Here is a 23,203-nt window from a genome sequence, read left to right on the forward strand (position 1 = left end):
GGAGCCCACTCTGTGCTGGGCGAGGGGCACTCAGCGTCACACCAAGACCCTCTGCTGGCTGAACTTGCCTACTAGCTTACCCTTCTGAAGGTCGAGCCTGGCTGGGGCCTCTGTGTGTGTGTGTGTGTGGGGGGCAAGACCCCTGGGGGCACTTCCCTGACTGGGGCAGGCCAGCCACAGAGACCCCTCCCCATACAACCTAGGTGAACAGAGGACAGCCATGGAAAGGCCACTTGGCTAGAAAGGGTGGCTGCCTGTAGCGGCCTACCCAGGGGGAGTGCAGAGACCCGCTGATGGGTTTCCCAATCCTGACCCTGCAGGGGGCAGGGAGGAGCCCCAGGTACCTAGATCTCAGCCAGAGGCCACCCCAACTGGCCCAGGAACTGGGCTTTCGGGCTGAAGGTGCCAACTCCACCACCCAGCATGACTGCTGCAAAATGGCCTGGCCATCCCACTCCTGCCCCCCTTCTGGCCATCTTGGGGACCTGGGGACTCATCCCTGACACCACATGCCTTGGGTTGGCTGGCCTGACCTGGTGGTCCTGGCACACAGCCGCCCACCTGCCATGGAGACCCTCTGTGGGAGCCTCCCTATGCCTCTTTCCTGGAACCCAGTGGGGGCCGGGCAGGAGGCACCCTCTAGTCCTCTGCGTCTCCCTGGGACGAAGCTCAGAGGGAAGAGAACCTTACCCCTTGCTCCCGGCTTGCTGGTCCTTGCATAACATCCAGCCAGGGGCATTTGCTGAGCAGAGGCTGCCGGCATCTACCTGAGACCTTGGGCATCGCCTGTCCAAGGCCCCCCTGTTCAAGTCCCCAGTACCCCAGTCCTACCGCCCAGCACACGGACCCTCGGACCCTCGCAGTAGTGTCTCCTTCGGCGGCGGCTCCCAATGCAGCCTCAGCTGCTGCCAGATAAACAAGCCCGGCTTCCCCCCCCCCCCCCCCCACCTTCCACGCTGCCGCCACCACCATCAGCACTGAAAAAAATCAAATGAAATGAAACAAAATAAAATGGGTGAGGGAGGAAGGGGAGAGCGGAGTGGGGCGCTTTTTATTTTTTATTTTCTCATGCTGGGGGATGCCGGTACTTACTTGGCTACGAAAATCACCACAAATCCGGCACGGTTTCCAGGCGGGCAGCCCCGTAATCGCGGTGCGGCAGCTGGTGCCGCCGCTGAGCCCAGCCAGCGTGCCCGGGTCCCTCTGCAGACTGTACCATCCTGCCCGAGGAGGTGGGGGGGCGGGGGGGGGTGGAGGCGCCGGCGCCGGCTTCTAGGAGAGCATCTCGTTGGCAAAATGCAATCTCGGGGGAGGCAGAGGCCGCTCCAGCCGCTGCGCTGCCGGGGGCTGGGGGAGGGGGCGGAGGACGGAGGACGAGGGAGGGACTCGGGACTCGGGGAGGGCTTGTTCTGGTGGGGGGACCGGGGGAGGAGAGTGGGGGCGGGGGTGTGTGGACCGAACCACCACGGTGTTGTTTGCGGTTTTAATTCCTCCCGTGGGATCATGAGGAACTGAAGCTGGCAGAGTCCCAGGAATATGCCCGCTCCCCCGAAGTGGGAGGGAATGTCAAGGGCATGGTGAGGGTAGGGTTGGGGCTGAGCCGGATCGGAGGGCGTCCTGCTACTGGTGGTGGTGTGGGGAGAGTAATAGGGAGAGTGGAAGATTTTGCTCAAATGGCCCCAAGTCATCCTCTACTTTATGGGGGACTCCTTCAGCTGTGCAGGGGGCTCTGGTTTTCTCCTCTTTTTGGTCAGGACACCCGCAGACCTGGGGGGGGCAAAGGTCACATGGGGGAGTGATGGACTCAACACAGGCGAAACACATCTGTGGTTGCTGGTCCAACAGAGCAGAGCCCGCACAGAGCTCCCTACTGCCATCTAAACACTACCCGGACAGCCCAGCAGTCCCACCCTGGGGTACCCCCACCTGCCTGGTGGCTGTCGTTCCCACAGAAGACCCCCTCAAGAGGCTGTTTATCTGCTCACAGATGCCCACTGGCAGGGGTGTCTGCATATGTCTCCTGTATCCACATCATCTACAGGGACATCTGCGAGGAGTTGGGGGGCTGATCATGTTGCGGGGCACTGACCATGTCCAGAGATTCCAGGGACCCCCCCCCGGGGGGAGAGTCTGCGGGAATGCAATCCTCCCAGCCAATTACCCACTTCTTCCTGCCTTGTCTGCTACCCGTTTAAGTCCAGACCTGCTGCCCCTTTAAATCCAGACTGGTGGGAGGACAGACCTAGGAGCAAGGTTAGGAGGTTACAGCAGGTGAAGGGGCTTCTCCTGGATTCTGAAGCCTCCCTCTTCACTGCCCTGCCCCCTCTAGGAGGGGTGCCCTGCTTGGGAGGAGCACACCGAAGAAGGTAGAAGGACCTTCAGGACCGCTGTCTTAGGGTACCTGTCAGCGTGGTGACGGCACGTGCTGGGGGAGGGTCAGGGTTGGGGGTGGCCCCAGAAGGCAGCTCCAGATGGGAGCTGCCTCCTTCCCCTGTCCCCACCCCCTGCCCAGTTCTGAGCTGCCCGCCTGAGCCTGAGCGTCCCGAGCTGCCTCTCCATCCCTGGGCTGGCACAGAATATCAATTTGTCTCGTTAAGCTGAAAGTCTGCACTGCACCAAAATCAGAACCTGGCCGGGCAGAGGGGCCGCGGGAGGCGGAGAGCTGGGAGTGAGCACCAGCGGCAGGGCCTCCGTCAACCGGGCCATGTTGCTACCCCTTGCTCTTTAGTCCCTTAAGCCCACCAAGGGGTCCCCTTCTGCTCCTGGGCCAGGCAGAGTGAGATGCAGGGAGGCTGCTGAGAAGCTAAGGATGCTGAGTGCTGGGTGGCCCTGGGCTCCACGGTGCCAGGCAGGGAAGACTCTTGGCTGGGGTTCCTACAGAGCAGCCCAGGACACAGCTCAGAGAGGCTCTTGCGCCCCACCCTCGCCAAAAGCCCGGGACAGGGAGCTGCCACGTTGGCCCCTTCTTGGGGGTGTAGATGGGGGACTCCACTGGTCCCCCTCCAGGCAGACTTCTAAGTTAGACCCCACCGCAGGAGGACCCAAGCCAGGCTTACCCATCCCTTCCCCAGGGCCTAGAGGCAGCCCCTGTCCCCCAACACAGGGTCACAGAAAAGCATTCTGAGATGGCCAGGGTGAGGGTGGGCACAAGAGGGTGAAAAGCCATTACAGCTCACATGGTTGGAGCAAACATTGCCTGTGCCAGGAATCCCACCGTCATTTCTGTGACATTGGGGGCAGGGAGGGGGGTGGCAAACTGCTTTTCCCCATTACAAAACAAACAGCCCCACAAGGGGTCGGTTATGAGCCACCATTTCCACAGTACTAATCCTTTCTGTGTCCTGCACACTTCACAGTTTGCAAAGGCCACTGCGAAACAGTGAGTTGTTTGATCCTACCGCTAGAATGACTTCCATGAGCACCTGAATGACACTGAGGAATTTGTGTGTGGCGACCAGGACACAGTTTCTCAAGGCAGGAGGGGGTCAGTCAAACCCGTGACCTAAGTCTGAGGACTGGAAGCCCATGGCTCCCTCCCTGTGAAGGCCAGCATGGTGTGGGCCAGTTGGGAGTCCCAACACTCGTCCGCTTGGAAGTTCGGAGTCCTGCCTGCTCGCTGGTCCCTGTTTGGGGTGGGCTGGGCCTTCACCAGCAAACACCAAACTCTTGGGAGCTCATGCATTTTGGTTCCCGGAATCTAAGACTAGAACTGACACCTGGCTACGCTCCTGTCTCCTTGGCATTTCAGGTCCTGTTGTACTTCAGCCTCTGCATCCACAGCCCAATGATAGGATAATCCCTAATTTCTGAGGCAGCCCAGATGTTGACCAGCATACTCTGAAAGTTTTTCATTATGTTTGGCCCATGAACTCCTATTCATCCTTCAAAGTCCAGCTCAAACTCTGCTTTCTCAGGTAGTCCTTCTTGATTCCACCAAGAGAATCAATTCGTGTGTCTGACCTGGCTCTGACCACACTGTATTGTGATGGTCTACACATCTGTCTCCCTCACGGAGCAGTGACCACATCAGCCATGTCTCCAGAGCCCCAGCTCCCAGCACATGGTAGGTGCCCCAATAAAGGCCTGAAGGAATCTGCTGCTGTGTGATTTTGATTTATCAAATGCCAGAACCAGAAGGACCTTCAAGGACTCCTATCCAATTCTCCCATTTTACAGGTGAGCAAACTAAGGCCTCAAGAAAGGATGTAAGTGGCTTGCCCAAAGTCATCTGACCACAGACATTCGTCCCCTGCCCTGCCCCCCTGTACCTTCCCTTCCTGCAGCAGACATACCTAGGGCATCTGGCCTGTCTTTCCAGGATATGTTGGGGGGCAGGGGGTACTGGGCAGGCAGAGGTGTTGTGAAATCTGACAAACAATGGTGCTAGTGTTGAAACTCTGGGAAGGTTGGAAACGACAAGTCAGGGTGAACCACGGGGAAGAGGGGAAAGAGGCAGGAGGCAGGCCAGCAGGATTACTGATAGCTTCTGCCTCCAGCATGATTTGGCTTATGGTGAACATGGATTGAGGGTCAGGGTTGGGGGAAGGTATGAGAAATAGGGCAGGGGTGAGGGGAGAGCCAGCCAAGTCTGTTTTTCAAACAATTTTTAGTTGTCCAGACCATGTTTGGGGGAACAAATCCCAGGACCAGAGAGGAATGGGAGTAGAGGGTTAGTCTAGCTAGGGACAAGGGTGGGGATGAGGTCATCTGATGAAGGCAATTTGCCTAAATGAGACAGAGGAGGTAGGTCCAGACGGGTCTGAGGGAGGCAGAGTCAAATGCAGTCAGAGGCCAGCTGTGTCCTCTCTGGGAGACACAGGTTCTCTTTTGCTTCCCCTCTTGAAGGGAAGAGGGGAATGAGGGCTATATTTGCCCTTGCCTTGCCCAGCTCAGGGTCTTCTGACACCTGGGCAGGGGTCCTGGGGCAGGTTAACTGCTATCACAAAGAGCCGCTGGCTGGATCCCTCAGAGGCTGAGAAGGCATTTCCAAAGGCCCCTTATCTCCCTGCCTTGTCTGACCTTCACAAATCACCCTTGGAGAGATTGGGCTTCTTCCCATTTTATAGAAGACAAAATGAGAGAGAACTTAGTGACTTGCTTAGGAGGCACAGAGTCAGTGAGGGCCAAGGTCGAGCTCTGAGCCCAGATCTGACCCACTTGAGCTTTAGACCTTTCCCTCTGTCCCTGCCTAAAGATCCTCAAATTTGAAGCACATGACTCAGGCTCTTCAGGGACCATGACCTTGAGGGGCCATAGAATGTGTGTCTGGGGACCAGGCAGCCCAGCTTGTCCCAAGTCTCCCAGCCCTCTTACGGCCCTACAGCCATTCCACCAAGGTCCCAAACTTCCTCAGCCCAACCTTGGGCTGTTTTATGGCCGGTCAGACAGAACTGGGGTCAAATCCCTGCTCTTTCATTTCCCGGCAGTACTTGGGAAAATGACCCAACTTCCCTGGGTTTTCTCATCTGCAAAATGGGGACAATAATGCCTATTTTGGCAGGGTCACAGACTAAAGGAGAATGGCAGCTGGTATTAATAGGATAAACACAGAGGGTGAGATTCTCCAGAAGGCCCCTGGGAAATGTTGGGGGGGTGGGTCTCTTCTAGCCCCTCATCCTGCTGGATGATGGTTCTCAGATCCCCACCCCTGTGGAGCCCAGGCAGGGCTGACCTTTAAGACCTTGACAGTCCAGGGCAGGCTGCTGACACGCAAACCCAGCCCCCAGTTCCTGGCTGCTTCCACTGGTTCTTGTTCCTTCAGTGAGGAGGGGGCCAGCCTGATGTCTAACTTCGGCCGCCATTCCTATCAACATCCTACTGTGCATCTCACCGTATGAGCAACAGCCTGGGAGGTAGGTCCTATTTTTCTTTCTCATTTTACTGATGAGGAAAGTGAAGTATGGAGAGGTGAAATGATGTTGCCCCAGGTCATACAGTGAGTAGGGGAACTGGGCCTTGAAACCAGGACTGCGTGAGGCCCCACACTGAGCCCCGGGGCCCCCAAGGGAGGTGGGTGTGAACCTAGGTCCAGGGAGCCGTGGGACTTCATTTCCCACAGGTCAGAAAACCTGAGCGCAGAAGGCCTACCCTAGCCTTCCAGTAGGGCAGGGCAGGTCTGTGGTGGTGGTTGACTCTGCTGCCCCTCTGTTAGGCCAGAGGGGCCAATTAGGAAGCTGGTATTTTCTCTCCTGGAAGAACACAGAGCCTGGGGAATCAAGAAGTATTCTGGGAGGACTCCCTGGGGGAGGTTGCCTTTTCCAGGCCTGGGAAACATGGTCTCATCCACGCTATCCCTTTGGTTAATGCACATGCAAACACGCTGCCCACTCCCATCTGTCAATCCTGCCTCCTCACCTTGGTCTCCCTGCTTCTTAGCCTGCTATCCTCCCGCCGGTCACCCATGCCCTGCACCTTAGGGAGCTTTCTCAACTCCTCTAACCCCTTTTTGGCTTCCCCATGCTCTCAGCATAAAACCCAAACTCCTTCCATGGCTCATGAGGGCCAGATGACTCTTCCAGACCCCTCCCATTATCCTCCCTCTACTTTCCCCACACTAAGCCTCTCCTGCTCCTCACACACACTCTTGCATTTCCATGCCTCTGTGTCTTTGCATGCACCATCCACTCTGCCTGGGATGCCTTCCCTTCCCACTTTTCTGCCTGGAGAACTCCTACTCATCCTTCAAGGCTCAGCTCCAGCAACCCCTCTTCTCTGAAGCCTTCACTGATTTCCCCTCCATCATCTCCAACCCCCAAGAAGAGTTTGTTGCTATTAACCTTTCTATGTGCATCTGTCACGTCCATCAGGCTGGGAGAATCCTTGGGGATAGGGAATGGATCTCATTTGCTTGTTGCATCCTCAGCACCAGGCACAGAATCTCAATAAATATTGATTGAACTGATGAGTGCAGGTTGTTGAATGAAAAAGCAATTCCCCTGGTGGTTTTGAACTGGTATTTGCATCTCTCTGTGGCTCTGGAAATATTCTTTGCACTTGCTGGAGGTCCTGTTTTAAGAGTTGCTATTTCCTGAGCCTGTTGATGAATGGGGCTCTCTCTGCATGCCCACTTTGTGAAGGGAAAAGGAAGACCTGAACTCCACTCCCATGTCCCTCAGTGATATCTCAACTGGGACCAGAATGCTTGAGCCCAGGGCTGAATTCAAGGTGAATTGAGCACCCAGGGAGGAGGCCCTATCCCTAAATGCTCCCTCCCAGCTACCTATAGCCTGACATTTTACCATTAGTAATTCATTTCTTTGGATTATTCAGTCTATAAATATTTACTTTGCTCTCACTGAATGTGAGGTACTGTGCTGGGGTTCCTAGTGAACATTTGTGTGTGTGTATGTGTTTTCACTGCTGCTGGAAGGCTGACTCCCTGGAAAAAGAAGAGAAGGAAGGAGGAAACAGAAGGAATTGGGATGATGTATTCAGGACTGTCAGGAGAAGACAGAAGGGAATTTGTCACTTGCTGAGTGCCTACTATGTGCCTGGCACCTAACACAGAGCTGTATTTACTCCTCATCACGACCTCAGAGTTCAGTGTTATCAACCCTCAATTTAGAGGTGAAGAACAAGCCCAGCGAGGGTGAGTGTCTTGCTTAGGGGAGCACAGCTGTGTGGTATAGGACTGAGCATTCAAACCTAGCACAGTCTGCCCCACAGCCTGCCATCTCTCTGGATGTTCTCCTGCTGAGGAGACTGTAGGGCCCAGCAGGGAAAGAGGGTTCCCAGAGAGGACAGGAGCCGAGGTGTGACAACTGAAAATACCACCAGCTGAGGCCCACCTGCTAACTGACTGGACGGCTGGACACTGCTGGGATTTTGGAACCAATAAGGACTTAGGGACTGAAATGCAGCCATCCTGCTGCCAGTGTGTCCTCAGAATGGGCTGGAGGTCGTGGGGACCACATCAGCCATCTCTGCCGAGAGCTTTCCTTGTGTGCTAATGCACACATCTATGCACACACAATGAACCTGCTTTGTGGACAGTCTCGCTCCCGTTTTATTGATGAGGAAACCGAGATCTGGAGAGTGGAGGGGACAAGCCCAGGATTACATAGCTGGAGGCAGAATTAGAACGCAGATTTTTCCTGGAAGGCTCACAGAGGAGCCGCGGGGTAGTGGGCTCACCCCTGATGAGGTTTCCAAACAGCCATGGCTCTGAGGGGGACCGCAGCCCTTGCCCTGTCACTTAAGCCCTCTCCCTCTGGGAGCTTCTCTGGCTCAGTCCTCCACTGCACCCAAAGGTGGCAAGAGAGTGTGGTGGGTCCAAAGAGCTTGGGAGCTGGAGACCCATGGACTAGTTCAAATCCTGCTCCACCCAGATGGGCTGTGTGATTTTGGGCAAGTCTCTCGATCTCTCTGGCCTCAGGCTTCTCATCTGTGCAATCGGCATGGCATCACCTGCTTCCTGCTTCTCTGTCTGCTCATTTGTTCAGCAAGTACCCACTGAGGTCTGCCACTTGCCAGATTCCGCGCTAGGTGCTGAGGATACAGCTGGAAAGCTCATGGTGTCCACTCTCGAGAGGATTCACAGACAGATGTGAAATGAATGCACAAACCCATGCAAACGGACAAAGGGGTATCAGATGAAGGGCAGAGGCCATGAGCACATTCCGCAGGAGGACCCGGCCATCCCTGGGGGGAGCACAGTGGGGAGCTGCAGAAGGTTTCCCCAAGGGGGGTGATCACTGAGCTGGGCTCTGAAGTCTGAGCAGACGCTCACTAGGTAGAAGGAGAGGTGGTGTTCCTGGCAAAGGCCCTGAGGCTGGAAAGAGCTCAGTAATTCTCCAGCAACTGAAAGGGGGCCTGAATGCCTCAAGGGGAAGAGTGTGAGCAAGGGGCAGGAGAGGGGTGGGGGACTTGTAGACCACCCTCCAGATTTCTGTCCTTTTCCCAGGAGCAGGAGGAACCTTAGGAGCATTTTAAGAATTAAACAGAATGAGGACGATGAAGCCCGTGGCGAGGCGCCTGCCGTGGGATAGAATTCCACGTTAGACTGCTGCACCACGGTAAAATCACACCTGCCGCGCACATTCATTCAGCAAACCACGCACGACTAAGGCAGACCCTGAGCCGGAGACACATCGGCAAGGATGAAAGGGCCCTGCTGGCACTGGGTCATGGCTGCAAGAAGAACATCCAGTGACATTTATGGAGTCTCAAATGTGCTGGGAACTGAGGGGAGCCACCTGACAGAAGGCGACACTGAGGCCAGGAGAGGCGAAGGGCCCGTGCCTCTGAGGGTCAGGGGTGATTGAGAGACAGCTGTGGGTTTAGGACTCTCAATCCAGTGCTCCCTCCAGGACCCTAGGCTGCCACAGGGGTAGCTCCCCTTGAGAGCCACTGGGCAGAAGAGATGGTATTGGTCCGCGTTACAAATAATAGTACCGAGAGGTGGCGTTGCCTGGACGATCATCACATGCCAGGTCCTGTGTGCTCTGAGAACTTTTCATGTCATGGCTTATTAATTTCTACCCTTTAAGGAGTTATTGCCATCCCCATTTTACAGATGGTGAAACGGAGGCCCAGAGAGGCCATACAGCTGGAACGAAGTTGTCCAGCCGGCAGGGGTGTGGGGATCTGGGCACAGCCCTTCTTCCCTACCCTGCTGTAAGTATGGGGAATGCCTGGGCCCCGCCAGGGAGTCCAGCAAGTGGCCGGAGGGAGCTTGTGGGATATGGAGCTGGAGCTGGGCCGAGGACGGAGCTTTCTGCCCTCGGAACATGGGCAGTGCCGATGCTGCCTCAGAGGCCTTCAAAGGCATTCCTGTGGGGGTGTCCCACTTTCTCCCCAGAGAAAATTCCCTTTGGGATCTGCCTATGAAGCTGGTTTATGTGGAATCATGGTCCACTGGGGCTAGGGGTGCTGCCATGCCCCTCCATCAGCCCTATCCTTCCATTTTGTAGATGGGGATGCTGAGACCCGCAGCAAAGCCAGAGCTGGGAGGCCCGCGGTGGCTCCAGGGCAGCCCCTTCACCCCATCAGAACCCCTGCCCCCTGCCCCACTCCTGTCACCTTGTGGGGCCACCTTGCTCGAAACCTGTCTTAATAAGATATGGCTCCAAAGAGTCCCGGCACAGGGGCCACGCCACCCTCCAAGGAGACCCTGCATCAGTGGGGGTTTCCAGGCCGGGGTGGCCCATCCCATAGGCCCTCTGTGGACGGGGCTGTCCTTTAGGCTGGGCCAACTCTCTCACTACAAGGCCACCGAGAGGTTGCCCCTGGAGGTGAGGCTAACTGCCATGGGCCAGGGAGGAGTTCCGCTCTCTCCAGCCCTCCTTCCTTTCCCCCAGGCTCCCTGCACTGATACCCTCAGGCCAACGTGCAACAGTGAAGTACAAGAGGGAAATGGAAGGGTCTTGACAAAGCGTAAGGAGCTTTTCAGATACAAGGTGCTATTTCTTTCTGGGGCACACAGCACTGTAGAACAGAGTAGAGTGCTTAGGGGTCACAGAGATAGGGGATTGAACCCTGGCTCTGCCATTTACTGTTGCATGGCCTAGAGCTAGTCATTTTGCCAATTAGAACCTACCTCAGTTTCTATATCTGTGAAGTGGGAATAATAATAATATAATTGATCTGGTCTTTGATTTCCAACAAATGAGAGAGAATATGAAGGTTCATTTCTTCAGCATTAATTGAGCACCTACTACGTGCCTGGCAGTGTGGGGACTGTTTCCTGGAACTGGGCTTTGGAGGAGGAGACTCAGTTGCAAACAAGGGAAGGACGGAGGGAATGTTGGGAAAGCCCTGTGGGGTGCCAGGTGGTACCTCTGCCCTAGCGTGTGGGGAAGGTGGTGCTTCTGCTCTGTGCCCTCCCCATGTGGGGGTTGTCTCAAACCTCTCAGGACTTCTCTCAAGGGTGGTGGCCATTTCCTCTGGGACTCAGTCAGGCCTCTCAGCTCCAGCCCCATGGAGGAACCCACCCATGAACCCCTTCCTGAAGATCCAGCCCCAGCTCCGGTCCTAGAACTACCCTGGCTGGAGGCTGGGAGGTATATGGCTGGGGTGTGGACTCTGAACTCACACACATCTGGCTTCAAATTCAGGAGCTGCCACTTACCGGCTGTGTTACCTTGGGCAAGTCACCTTACCTCTTGGAGCCTCAGTTTCTTCATCAGTAAGCTAACGATAATGTTTACCTCAGAGAATGGTCCTGAGAACTAACGGAGATGCTGCCTCTGGTGTGTTACAGGCACAGTTAATAGTAGCTTAAAATGGCCCCCAAGCCTGTCCTCTCCTCCTTGAAGCAAGCAGGACATAGGCATCTCACTCTGGGTGGCTTCGTTGTGGTGGTGTTCTGGAGTTGCCCGTCCTGGCTCCTGAGAGCCAACAGTGCATATAAGTGAGGTCATACTGGCAGCCGTGATTTGCCAGGGGTGGGAGCATTTCCACCACAGGACCTGGCAAATGCTACAAAGCAGGGCACCTACCTCCCTGAGAGCTGGTCATGAAATGCTCACCAGCACACCACGGAGCCCTGGGCAGGGGCTCAACACTGCTGTCTGGAGTCTGTTTCCTTTAAGTCCTGGGGACGCATTTCTGCTCTGGTGTCCTTTAGCCCACTCCTCCAACTGCCCTTGCCCATCCCAGCACTGGCGACCTGCTCTTGGGACTTCTCTCCTATTCTCCTGCCGTGGGTTTGCCAGGATGGCCACCCTGCCCAAAGGCATTTCAGTGTCAGACGAGGTGAGCTTGGTGTGGCCCTGCCCTAGACCACGGTCGACCAATTCCCTTCTCTTTCCCTGTCCCTCTTGCCACTCTCAGTGCTGAGCCCTTCCCGGACTGCCTCCTCTCCACCCCCAGTGCCCCAGCTGCCACCTTCTCACTCAAACTCCCATCCCGAGGGGTCTACAATGCCAGTGCCCACTCCTCTGATCTGTCCACGCCCACCTCTCCTTCCAGCCCCACAGGACTGCTAGCAGCCGGCAGACTCCTGCATTGGAGACAGGTGACCCGAGGCCGCCCTGGGCCTGCTCCTCTCCCCGTCTCTCCCCGTGTGGCCCTGGGCAAAGCGGCTTCGCCTCTCAGACACTCTACAATAGGGACAGTGATAGATGTCAGGTTGCTGCCATCCATCAGGTGCAGAGCCAGTGGCCTCACTGGCCAATCTCATTCCTTATTTCCTCATCTGAAGAATGGGGACAAGAAAGGTGTCTTGCCCCAGGGAACTGAGTGGTGAGCGCAAGCAATAGCTTTTGTGGGATCGGCGGCTTGACTGCAGAGTGCCGTGCTCAGGCTGTTATTCTATTTTGCAGGGCAATGCTTGTTTAGATCGACAGGTTTTAGCACTGTGTGTGTGTGTGTGCGCGTGTGCGTGTGCGTGTGTGTGTGTGTGTGTGTGTTTAATGCCATAGCGATATTATTTATAGTCAGCTCCCATACAGGTTTTTATCATTCTTGCCTGCTTGGCTAAAAATAACAAATGACAAAGTTCATGTCTGATCCTACCTGTCGGAGGAATCTACAAAGAATGAAGCTTTTGAATGAAGCTTTTGAGTCACTGACTTGGGGAAGTGAGAACTCTTCTGCTGACCCCAGCCCCTGGAATTCCTCACCAGCTCTCTCTGGCCCATGCCAAAGATGGGCGGGGGGAAGCTCGGATAGACCTGCCTGTCTCTCTGGGTAGGTGAGTCCTGGACGGTCACCTCTTCCCCCAGCCTGGGGAGGACAGTGGTGGTGGAACAATGGTAGATTGAAGGGCAGGAGTCCCAGGCCCTGGTTCCAGGGCTGCAGTGTGGGCCTCAGTTTCCCCATATTCAAAATGAGAGGGGCGGAGTAAGTAGGCGCTGAGAACTTTCTCTTGATCCTAAATGCAAAGGTGCTCTAGTCTCATTTCCTCCCCTCCACTCTGCACCGCTGGGGACTCACTGAATATCCAATGGCCCCTGATAATGATAATAGCCTTGCTGATTCCAATGACCAGAGCCAGGACCTGTGGAGTCCTGATGACATGCCAGGCACGTGCCTTCAGGTAGCTTTAGGTGAAATAAACTCACTGACTCCACACACCCACCCGGGGAAAGGGAACTTGGCATCCCCACCTAACAGATGAGGGAGGGCAGAGCCCCAGGAGCGAGGCTGCATGTGTGCCAGCCGACACCATGCAAGGGTGGCTCCAGAAAGTGACCGGGTGTCTGCCTCCTGGCCATGTGCTCAGCCCCAGGTACAGAGCCGGGAAGTGCAGGGAGGCAGACAGACAGCCAAAGCCTGCTTTCCCCAGCGCCGAGGGAGCGGTGGTGCCAGCACCACCGCTGGGATGTCACACAGTGTGGGGATGGCGGCAGAGGGACAAGGGCCTGGAGCAGCCCGGGGCGGGGGGGGGGGTAGGACGAGGAGCAGAAGGAGGCCTCTGTATGGCCCTGTGGAGGCACCAGTGAGGAGCTCGGTTCACCTGGTGCTTGCAGTGGAAAGGTGGAGGGGAAAAGCATCCCGGGAGTGGGAACAGTGAGACTGCAGCAGGGGCCAGGAGCAAGGGCAGGGGTGTCGGGGCAAGGCAGGGCTGGGGTGTGGGGCGGGAGGCACAGAAGATAGCTGGAACCCCACGGCAAGGAAATTAGCATTTTGCTTGTGGGCCAGAATCCCCCAAACCTAAGGAATGGTGGTTCAGTTCCCCGAGTATACATTTAAAAAAAAAATCCAACTCCCTCTTAAAAAAATGTATACACCTACTTGGTATTTATCTTAAGCATTTATAGCCACGAGATCACGGATTTGCTTTGCCAGTTGTATTTTTCTCCTAACACATTAAAATAAGTACACAGCTATTAAAATAGAAAGGATGCATTTGTTCACTCCCCGGAATGGCGGCCTGAGTGTGCCCTTTGGGAGCCACAGCTTGGCCTCAGCCCGAGGGTAGCTGTAGGTGGCTGACTGGATCTGGGTTGCAGTAGGACTTCTCAGAGATTAGAAGGGGCAGGAGGGACCTTCCTGGGGGTTGGCCGCCGCTCCTCTGACCAAGGTCTTGGGGCGCCAGCATGGCCCTAGCTGAGCACTGCTCATCACCCTCCTTCTCGGCCTCAGCTCTCTGGCTTCCCCTGAGCCTGGGGGAGCTCACTCCTGGATATACTCTCTTCCCAGCCAAGAGCTTCTGCGGCCTGCTCTGACCTCAATGACTAACACACATTCCTGGCCTAGTTAGAAAGCCCCTCGCCTCTCATATTTATAGCCACCTCCCGACTCCGCTTGAGCCTCTGAGGGAGGCCTGGGCCTTCAGAGCTACCCCCGCCCTGCCCTGAGCCCTCCTTGCCCTGAGAGGCACTGTCAGGCTCTTCTCTTTGAGAGAGGAGTGGGGCAGGGATTTCGCTCCAGGTGACAGCTACCCAGTGGCTTCTCCTCCCCAGACTTTATCTGTAAGAGGGAAGGCATCAGGCCACCGGGCTGGGCTGGCTGTGATGAGGAGTCACTGAGAGCCTGGTTCTGAAACACCAGGAATGACTAATGCTTGTGGAGTGCCGACTATAGACCAGGCCATCTTCTAAGCGCTTGCCCCCTAGGAATTCATTTAATTCTTTAACAATCCTCTGAGGGACATACTATTTTTCTCATGGCCATTTTGCAGGGGAGGAAACTGAGGCACAGAAAAGTTGGGTGATTTGTTGGAGGCCACACAGCTAGCTGGGATTCAAAGCAGACTGCAGACTTGGCTTACAGAGTGGGTCCTCATCTGTACAGTGGACTCACCCCCACTGGTTCCCTGCTTTGGGGATCTCCTTACTTAGTTGAGCATGTCACCCCTTCTCTGCAGTAAAGTGGCCGGGACAGCCACGTGCTGGCCTCAGACATTGCCCCCTTCGAGGAAGTTGGTGAGGACATGGCTCAGGAGGGAACAGAGCAGGAAGGGGCTGAGAATCACAGCTGGGACTTCTGTCAAGGCACCCCTCTTTATGTCGCGTGACTCTGAGGCCCAGAAAAAAGGAAAAGTAGGCTGGCATCTGGGGGCAAGTTGGGGGGGGTGTGGGAAGGGAGCCCTCAGTTTCCACGCCCCCTAACCCCACCCACCTGTGACTTCTTTGGCCCTTGCATCGCAAAGGGGGAAAACACACAATAAATTTATTCACCTACAGGTTTTAGGCAAATGGGTCCCATGAGGGTTTATAGTAACAAACACACGGGGATTCCAAGAAGGACAAGAGAATTAACATTGCTTGGGGGAACTTCACTCTGTATGTGGTACTTTGTAGTCACTTGTGCATTCCCCAAACATGGGTTCCACCCTGGCTGATTTAGATGTTATCTCATTTAACTCTCAGCAACTCTGTGAGGTAGGCGCTATTATTACTCAGGCACCAAGAGGGGGAGAATGCGGCCCGGGGACACTTGTCTAGCAAGTGGCAGGCCTGGGATTGAAGGCAGGGCTTTTAGCTCATGCCACACTATCCGAAACGGTGGGTGTGGTGCATAGGCGCGCTGGGGAGTTTCCAAGGAGAAGCTGTCACCTACTCTGTCTCCTCACACATTCCTCCCCAGCTTGCAGATCTGGGCACGCCTCAGTTTTCCAGGCCCCCAACCTGATCCCATATGGTCACTCTGACATGGTGCAAAGGAGCGGTTGAGGAAATGTCCCATCTTGCTGCTCTTCTGAAAAATCAGCCCTAAGAGATAAAAACCTGTTCTCAAACTCAAATGAAGCTGCAAGCCATGGTTTCAGGATCCTGGAGTGGAAGAAAGGTGTTGGGCTGCTTGTCCTTTGCCAGAAAATGGACGGCCGACCCTGATTTAATTAGCTTTTCCTTCCAATGATTTAGGGAAGCCTGTAATTAGCGCGGGGGCCCAGAGGGAGAGGCTGGGCATGGGAGCCAGCACGAGAGCAGGTGGTAACGGGTGGGGGTGCAGTGGGGGCTAGTTTTAAGCTCAGACTCCCAGGCTTGGCAGGTAATGGAGGATGGACAAACCCTTTGCTGCCCATAGCAGGTGGGTAAAGAGAAATCCTAAATAAATGCAGATCAAGAGAAGGAGGCTGGGGGTGGGGCCGGGCAAGAGTGAGCTTAGAGACTGTGGCCTTGACATTTTGACTTGTGTTGGACCAAACTATGTGACTTCTGTAGGTGGTATATCACCAAGGGTTCAGAGGGCAGCACTGAGGCTAAATTACTGCAGATAAGCTCTCCAAGTCCCTTGCAGATGGCTGGCTAGCTCCCCCAGGCATGAAAGCAGCATTTTCCCAACTAGTAGTGGGGCAAACCTGGCTCCCAGTTCCCTGGAACAGGGCCTGCACTGCACGTAGGGGAAGGGGACATCAGCCAGACATAGGCAAGTCCTATCTTGAGACCCTTGCCAGCCAAACTTCAAGGGGACACACACCCCAAATGTATAGCCTGTCCCTCTATGGGCCCCCAGCCCTACAGGCCCCAGCGTAGTGGGTTTCCTTCCTGCACCTGCCCCCAGAGGTCCTCATAGGGAAGCAGAGCCAGTCCCACCTTTCAGGAATTCAGCCTGACCTCAAGGTACCAGAGAAGCACCCATAAATCATCAGTCCAGCAATGGCACAGAGATTACAGGCCATCCTCAAGAATAAGACATGGGATCTAGGACCAGGAAGCCCTTTATTCATACACGTTCAACCTGAGAAATTTCAGAGACACTACCAAACTCACAGCCAGAGGATGGGTTAGTGATTATGGACGGGTGTTTTAATCCTTGAGCACAGTTTGTTCCTTGACTGGTGATCTGCCTGATGATGCTCATTTTTGAGGTGTTTTGTGGACGTCATTAGCCCCATCATGGCCAGTCAATATAGGAGCAGTGTGGAAATTGTGTAAAGAGACTGTGGGGACAGAGGTAGTAGTGAATCCATGTACCCAGCCTGGGTGCTTGTGTACCCTAAGATATAAAGACACATTGTGAGTGCCTTAGGGAATTTGGTCTGTGGGTGTGTGGAGAAGTCCGAGGTGGCCATGGGCTACTCTGGTAAGGAGCAGCCTCACTTCCTGATGCCACCTTCAGAATGCCTCCTGCGTGTCAGGGCCCATGCATCACCTCTGACTCCTACAATAACTCTGCTAGGGAGGCAGGATTAGCCCATTTACAGGAGAGAAAACAGGGTTGTGGAGGGGAAGTAACCTGCCCAATGCTACCCAGCCAGAAAGGGCAGAGTTTGGACTTGAATCTGAGTCTGTCAGATACCACAGCCTGTGTTCTTCCACACTGTACAAAGGTGGGGTGGTGGGGTTGGAGATCAAGAGATAAGAAGGACTAAATTGGTGGGCATGGGGCACAAAGGAAAGTGGGTATTAAATTCAGGGTTTTCAAAACCCTTAATGCACAATGTATGTTGTGCACCTACTATGAGCCAGGCCACCGAGATGAAAAGGACGTCCTCTAGCTGCTCATGGTCCAGGGTACATGCACCACTAGGCCCTACCTGACCTAGCTTCCTTTCCAGTGTATGTGTACTGCTAGGCCCAACTTGACCAGTCTTCCCTACTTTAGCAGCTGACCCTTCTTCTCTGGGACCCCTTTTCCCCAGACTCTAGACTGGTTTCCTATTCCCCACCCCTGGCAATATCTGCAGCCCCAGTCTCGGACTTGGAACTGGTCTCATTGTTTGGATGCTCATGCTTTGCTTCTCAGCTGCCTTGCTCATCCCCCTCATCGTAACAATTCTCTGTGTGAGGATCAGAGAGGTTAACTAGCTGGCACAGGGTCACACAGCTAGTAGGTGGAAGAGCCAGGGTTTGACCTCACATCTGTCTGACTCCATAGCCTGAGGCCTTCTCTGTGATCCTGTCTCCCCTGTGACCATCCTGCCCCTTTCCTTTCTACCTCCCAGGTCATTCCACTGGAAGTGACTTGCTTCGAGCAGAGCCTCCGCTGAAGCCAGCTTTGCACTTGTTAGCTGGAGGGAGGAGACACATTTTGGAAACCACCCAAGAAATAGACACTCGAAATAACTTTTCTCCATAACTCTTGCTGCTAAAATGCACTGAGCCCCAAATGGGAGCAGGCCTCTCTGCAAGACTCACATTGATGCTGGCCTCTTGGCTGGGATTTACAGCTGACAGCGCACTTTCCAAGTCATTACCTCATAGATCCCCACAGCAGCCCTGGGATGAGTGTCCTGAACCGCCTTTTACAAATGAGGAAGCTGGAAGCTCAGGATGGTAATGGGACTTGCTCAAGGTTGTGTCCCCACCTGGGGGTGACCTTGGATAAGTCATGTTCCTCGCAGAGCCTCAGGTTCTTCATCTGCAAAGGTGATGATGGCATTGGTTTCCCAGGGTTGCTCTGAGGGTTAAGGAAGAGAAAATAGGTGGAAGGGTCTAGCACAGAACCTGACCCACAAGAAGTGCTCCACAGCTATGAGATGCACTGACTCTCCAGGCAAAGTGAAGGTCATCATTACGTGGACAGGGTAAAGAAAGGCTAGGAGTGGAAGGTTCTCAAGCTGCCACTTGTGCATGCAGGCAGGCTGGCTGCTGCTGACAGCGAGAACCAAGGCTGATTTGTACTGTTTAATCCTCTGCACATGCTGTCTCATTTCACCCTCGTCACCAGCTGCAGGAAATGAGTACAATATTTACCCCCATTTTACAGATGAGGAAATGGCAGCGCAGTCTGGTTAAATAAGTGGGAACCAAAGGGCGCTTTTTCAAGAAAGAGAAAACAACTCAAGTTCCGAGTATGACAAGCCTATAAATTAACTCTCTTCCCCAACAATATTCCTCTAAAACTTCTCTCCAGAACATGCCTCCCCTTTTTCTCAACCCCTCTAGCTCTTGTTTAGTGACCTCTTTTACAACAGAGCTTCCTGCTGGCTCCTTCTTTAGCCACCACCGAGTGGTAAATGTTAAGATTTAGGAACAAACACCCTGGAACCCTGGCCCCCCACCTGCTGAGCCAGGGATGGGAGTGAAGCTGGAGCTTCGTACCCTGCAAATCTCCGCTATGGCTTTGGAAGTGGGGGTGGTTCCTGCTCCACCCTCGGCTATACCCCAGATGCACGGTGCAAACGCCATATTTCAGATACGCTACTGCAAGAACCCTGGGCCGAGGGGGAAAATTCCCTTTCGAGCTCTCTTCCCTTACCTGGTCCAAAGTCTGACTGATTACCTGGGGAGCTCTGTGGCTTGCAGCCCGGAGAGGGGAAACAGCAGACTGTCTGTTGACTCTACTAAGGGTCAGACACAACGGATCCAAACATTTCTCTCTGGGCCTCAGTTTCCTTTCCTCCAAAATGCAGGAGAAAAGTAAAAGAAAGCAAACTGGCAGGACTGGACTGGGGTAGAGGCAGCAAACCAGCCACTTGGGAGAGCAGCCAGCTTAAAATAAATTTGTTTGTTTTGCTAAAAGCTTAAAATAAAATTGAACTAAGTGCCAATGTTTAAAAATTGAGAAATTGTGGATAAGAATCCAGATTTCTGGCTACTCTTAAACTATTGGAAGTGCTGCCTATCCTGGGGTCGGCTGGAGGTGGGTGAGGCCATAGAGATGGGCAGCCAGTCACCAGTTCAGCCCTCTCGCCATGTGACTTCATTAAGGCAAGCTCTCACCTGGATTCAGCAGGTGAGTTTACAGGGTCTGGACCTTGATCTCTCCCAAAAGTTGGGGCCCCCTCCAGGGAAGAGAGTGGGCTTCTGGCATAAGACCTTTCCTCCATTTAATAAACACTCCTTATACGCCAGGTATAGTCCTAAGTGCTATACACATACCAGTCAATTACTTAGTCCTCATAAAACCTCGTGAAGTTAGTATGATTGTTACCATACCCATTTTACAGGTGAGGACACTGAGCCACAAAGATGTTACCTCACTCATCTGAGGCTACATGGCTAGTAAATGATGGCCTTGGGATTTGAACCCTGGCAGCCCAGTTCCCAAATCTGTGCTCTAAGCTCTGTATGATGCCACTCACCCACATTTTCTGGGTCAGTGGCCAGTCATATGGCTTTGTCTAAGTTTCCACGTCCTGATATGAAAACTAAATCATCGCCCCGCCCCTATTTCTCTTCCCTCCTTTCCTATATTTATTACTTCCCTCCCTCACAGGTACCGCTATTATCCCCATTTCAAGTTGAAGAAATTGAGACACGGAGAGGTTAAGTAACTTGTCCAAGGTCATGTGTCTGGAAGCCGCAGAGCCAGGGTTCGACCCAGTCCATCTGGCTGCGGAATCTGTGCTCCTGGCCCCCTTTATCTCCCTCCACACACCCCTAACTACCCACCCTTGCCATTTATTTCTTCCCTCCTTCATTTCTTCACTCACCCATCCAACCAACACTCAACTCAGATCCTGTGCTGGGCATTGGGGACACCCAAAAGGTGCATCACGGCTGGCTGGGATGGGAAGGTGACATCCCGCTCCCAGAACAGGAACTGCCCATGACCACTCCCTCTGGGGCTGTGGCCAGTGGGAGAACTGGTTTCCAACTGATAGCCCTGGAGAGCTCAGGAGGAAGCAGCAGAGGGAAGCTGGCTGACCCCTGGCAGCCTCTTGCAGGGCAAGTCCTCAGCAAGGCACTTAGAGATCCGGGGAGACACGGGCAGCCCCCACACGCACACTCCACACTCCACTCTGCAGCTGGAGCCCTGACTGGCCTTTTGGTTCTGGCTCTGCCACTGACCTGCTGGACGGGGCTTCCTCTTTCTGGGCCTCACTTTCCTCATCTGTAAAATGAGGGCATGATAGCCCTGGACGTGGCAAACCGGCAGCTTAGAGGCCAGATCCTTAAAGGCCTACAGACATACCTTGCTGGAGGATTTGCAGAGTGCTTTTTTTTCTTTTAATAAACTTTGTGTTTTAGAACACTTTTATATTTACAAATAAAAAATTACTAAGAATAGCTCCCATCTCCCTCCAGCTAGCTCCCCTAGTATTAATAGCTTATACTAGTATGGCACATTTTTCACAATTAATGAATTAATCTTGATATGTTAAAATTAATTGAAGTTCATACTTGATTCACATTTCCTTCGTTTTTACCTAAAGTCCTTTTTTTGTTCCGGGATCCCATACAGGATATCACATTATATTTAGTCATCGTGTGTCCTTGGGCTCCTCTTGACTATGATAATTTTGCAAAATTAAAGAAATAAAAAATAATAATTAAATTAGAACGTCTCAGAAGGAATGTTTTGGCATACTAGAAATACTCTGTATATTGGTTTGGGTGGTGGTAGCACATGTATAAATCTATGTAAAAATCATCAAGTGGTTCATTTAAGATTTGTATACTTTACCACCTTAATGTACGTATATTGTGCATCAAAACAAAACTGAGTGACTCTCTGCAACTTGTCACAGCCCCCAGCACTCCCTATTATACTCTAAGCAGAATTTATCATTCTCTTGTATCATCTACTTAGCATCTGTAGTCACCACAGGGTATATAAATAAGCCTCTTCCGGTTTACTCATCTGTAAAATGGGTATGATGATATTTTCTACCTGATAAGGCTGTAGTGAAGATTAACTGAGGTAATGCATATAAAGTTCTTAGTGCAGTGTCTGGTGCATGGTAAGTATTCAGGAAATAAGGACAATTATTGTTATTGCTCAGGTACTATTTACATTATTAAAACAGGTACATAACTCATCTTTTCCCTTAAAGCAAACTGCATTCTTTCCTTCCTCTGCCTCCCTTGCCTCCTCTTGTGTCTCTGTCCCTCCTTGCCAGCCAAGGCCCAAACTCTGATGGGCAGAAGGTGAGAGAGACAGGGACAAGCCTGCAGAGGTGGTCCATCTGCTAATGGAACTAAGAGATGCCTGAGGATGACCTCCCAGACCGGTGCCCAAGGCCCAAGGCAACTTTGCTGGCAGTTGAAGGCCTAATTCTTCCCTTTCTTATGGCGCCCCTTGGGGTGTAAGAAGTTCTGCAGCTTTCAGACATGTGCTCCCCAAAGCTGCATCCTGTCCCTATCAGGCATTCCCCTGGGGGATGTGGGGAAGCTGGGGGTCTTTTGGAGGGGTGCTGTGGAAATCAGGGGAGAAGGTAACCTCCTGCCCTGGCTCTCTGTTGACCTAGGCTCTTGGGGGATACCAGCTTTTTCTGTGCGGTCTTGTGAGGTCAGGGGAGGCCGGTTCTCAGATGCTTTAGGGTGACCTCTTGCAAGGAGAAACCAAGCTCTGGGCAAGATGTGCTGAGAGGTGACAAAGGGCCAGTGAGATGGTGAAGTGAGCAGAAAGCAGGGATGGGGGGTTGGGAGGCCAAGGCTTGGTCCTGTCTTGCCCTCTGCCTTGCTGTGTGACTGCTAGTAAGTCCCCTTCCCTCTCTGAGCCTCCCTTTCTAATAATAATAATAATAATAATAATAACAAAAATGATAACAGTGATGATGGTGGTGGTAATGGCAGTGAAAATGGTTCTCAATTTAAGTATGGGGTATAGGATAAGCCCTTTATGTGTGCAGCGTAATTTCATGCTGATTAGTATCCCATGAAGTAGGTCCCATAATTGTCTCCACGTCCCATATGAAAAAAATAGGGGTCAGAGGGTCAAGAACTTGTCTCAGCCTTCCCAGCTATAAAGTTTGCAGACTCAGGATTCAAACCCTGGGTCCAGGTCATCTCCTGTGGGCTGCATCTGTGAAGTGGGCAGCTAGCACTGACTCTGAAGGCTGGTCCCAGGTCTGGGTAGTGACAGGGAGCAGGGGCGATGCTCTGAGCTCCAGAGCACTGACCCACATTAAGGTCTCCACTGTCTCATCTGATCTTCACAAAAGCCTTAGGGAATAGGGACTGTTGGCACCACCTCCATTTTACAGGGTGGGAAACTGAGGCACAGAGAGGCAAAGTCACACAGGTGTCAGGGTTTGAACCTGGGCCATCTGGCTCCAGAGCTCACACTCTTGGATGTTTTAGCAGCCCTCCCGAGGGTGGGGGCCTGCACAGCTGAGGGAGTCGAGACCGACCCCACAGGGGGCTCTTTGTCAGTTTCTGCAGGGCTCGTCCAGACAAGGCCTTACCGTCCAGCCTCCCTCCCAGCCCAGGACGCCAAGGTTTGCAGGTCCCCCTCTTACGTGAAGCTCTTTCCATCTCAGCAGCCCCCCTGCACTGCAGACCCAGAGCCTTGAGGGGCCCGGCTACCCTCCCCTACCTGGGCTGGAGATGGTGGCGAATCCCCCGCTGTCCCTGATGAGTCCCAGGCCACGGACACTAACCCCTACTCTGACCTCTCGTCTTCAGCGCTGACAGCCACGGCAGCGTCTACACCCTGTGAGGTGGCCGCCACCCCCAAGTCCTGCTGCCAGCAAGACTGCCTC

At 53.6% G+C, this 23,203-nt stretch overlaps 1 protein-coding gene across 9 annotated transcripts in view; it reads right to left on the bottom strand.

The window, feature by feature from the left end:
- ATP2B2 (ATPase plasma membrane Ca2+ transporting 2) overlaps positions 1 to 23,203 on the bottom strand; it is a 373,064-nt gene that overhangs the window by 173,881 nt on the left and 175,980 nt on the right. For 6 of the 9 annotated variants that reach the window (XM_027582262.2, XM_027582254.2, XM_027582249.2 and 3 more), the window contains exon 1: positions 1,093 to 1,236. The exons of 2 other annotated variants lie outside the window; for them this stretch is intronic. The gene's annotated coding sequence lies outside the window, so the exon portion shown is untranslated. Of the gene's footprint in view, positions 1 to 690; positions 774 to 1,092; positions 1,237 to 23,203 lie in introns of those variants that run through there. One more of the 9 variants, XM_027582252.2, reaches the window with a different exon arrangement.

This window comes from Zalophus californianus, chromosome 1 (genome assembly GCF_009762305.2).
Source record: "Zalophus californianus isolate mZalCal1 chromosome 1, mZalCal1.pri.v2, whole genome shotgun sequence".
Taxonomy (NCBI): Eukaryota; Metazoa; Chordata; class Mammalia; order Carnivora; family Otariidae; genus Zalophus; species Zalophus californianus.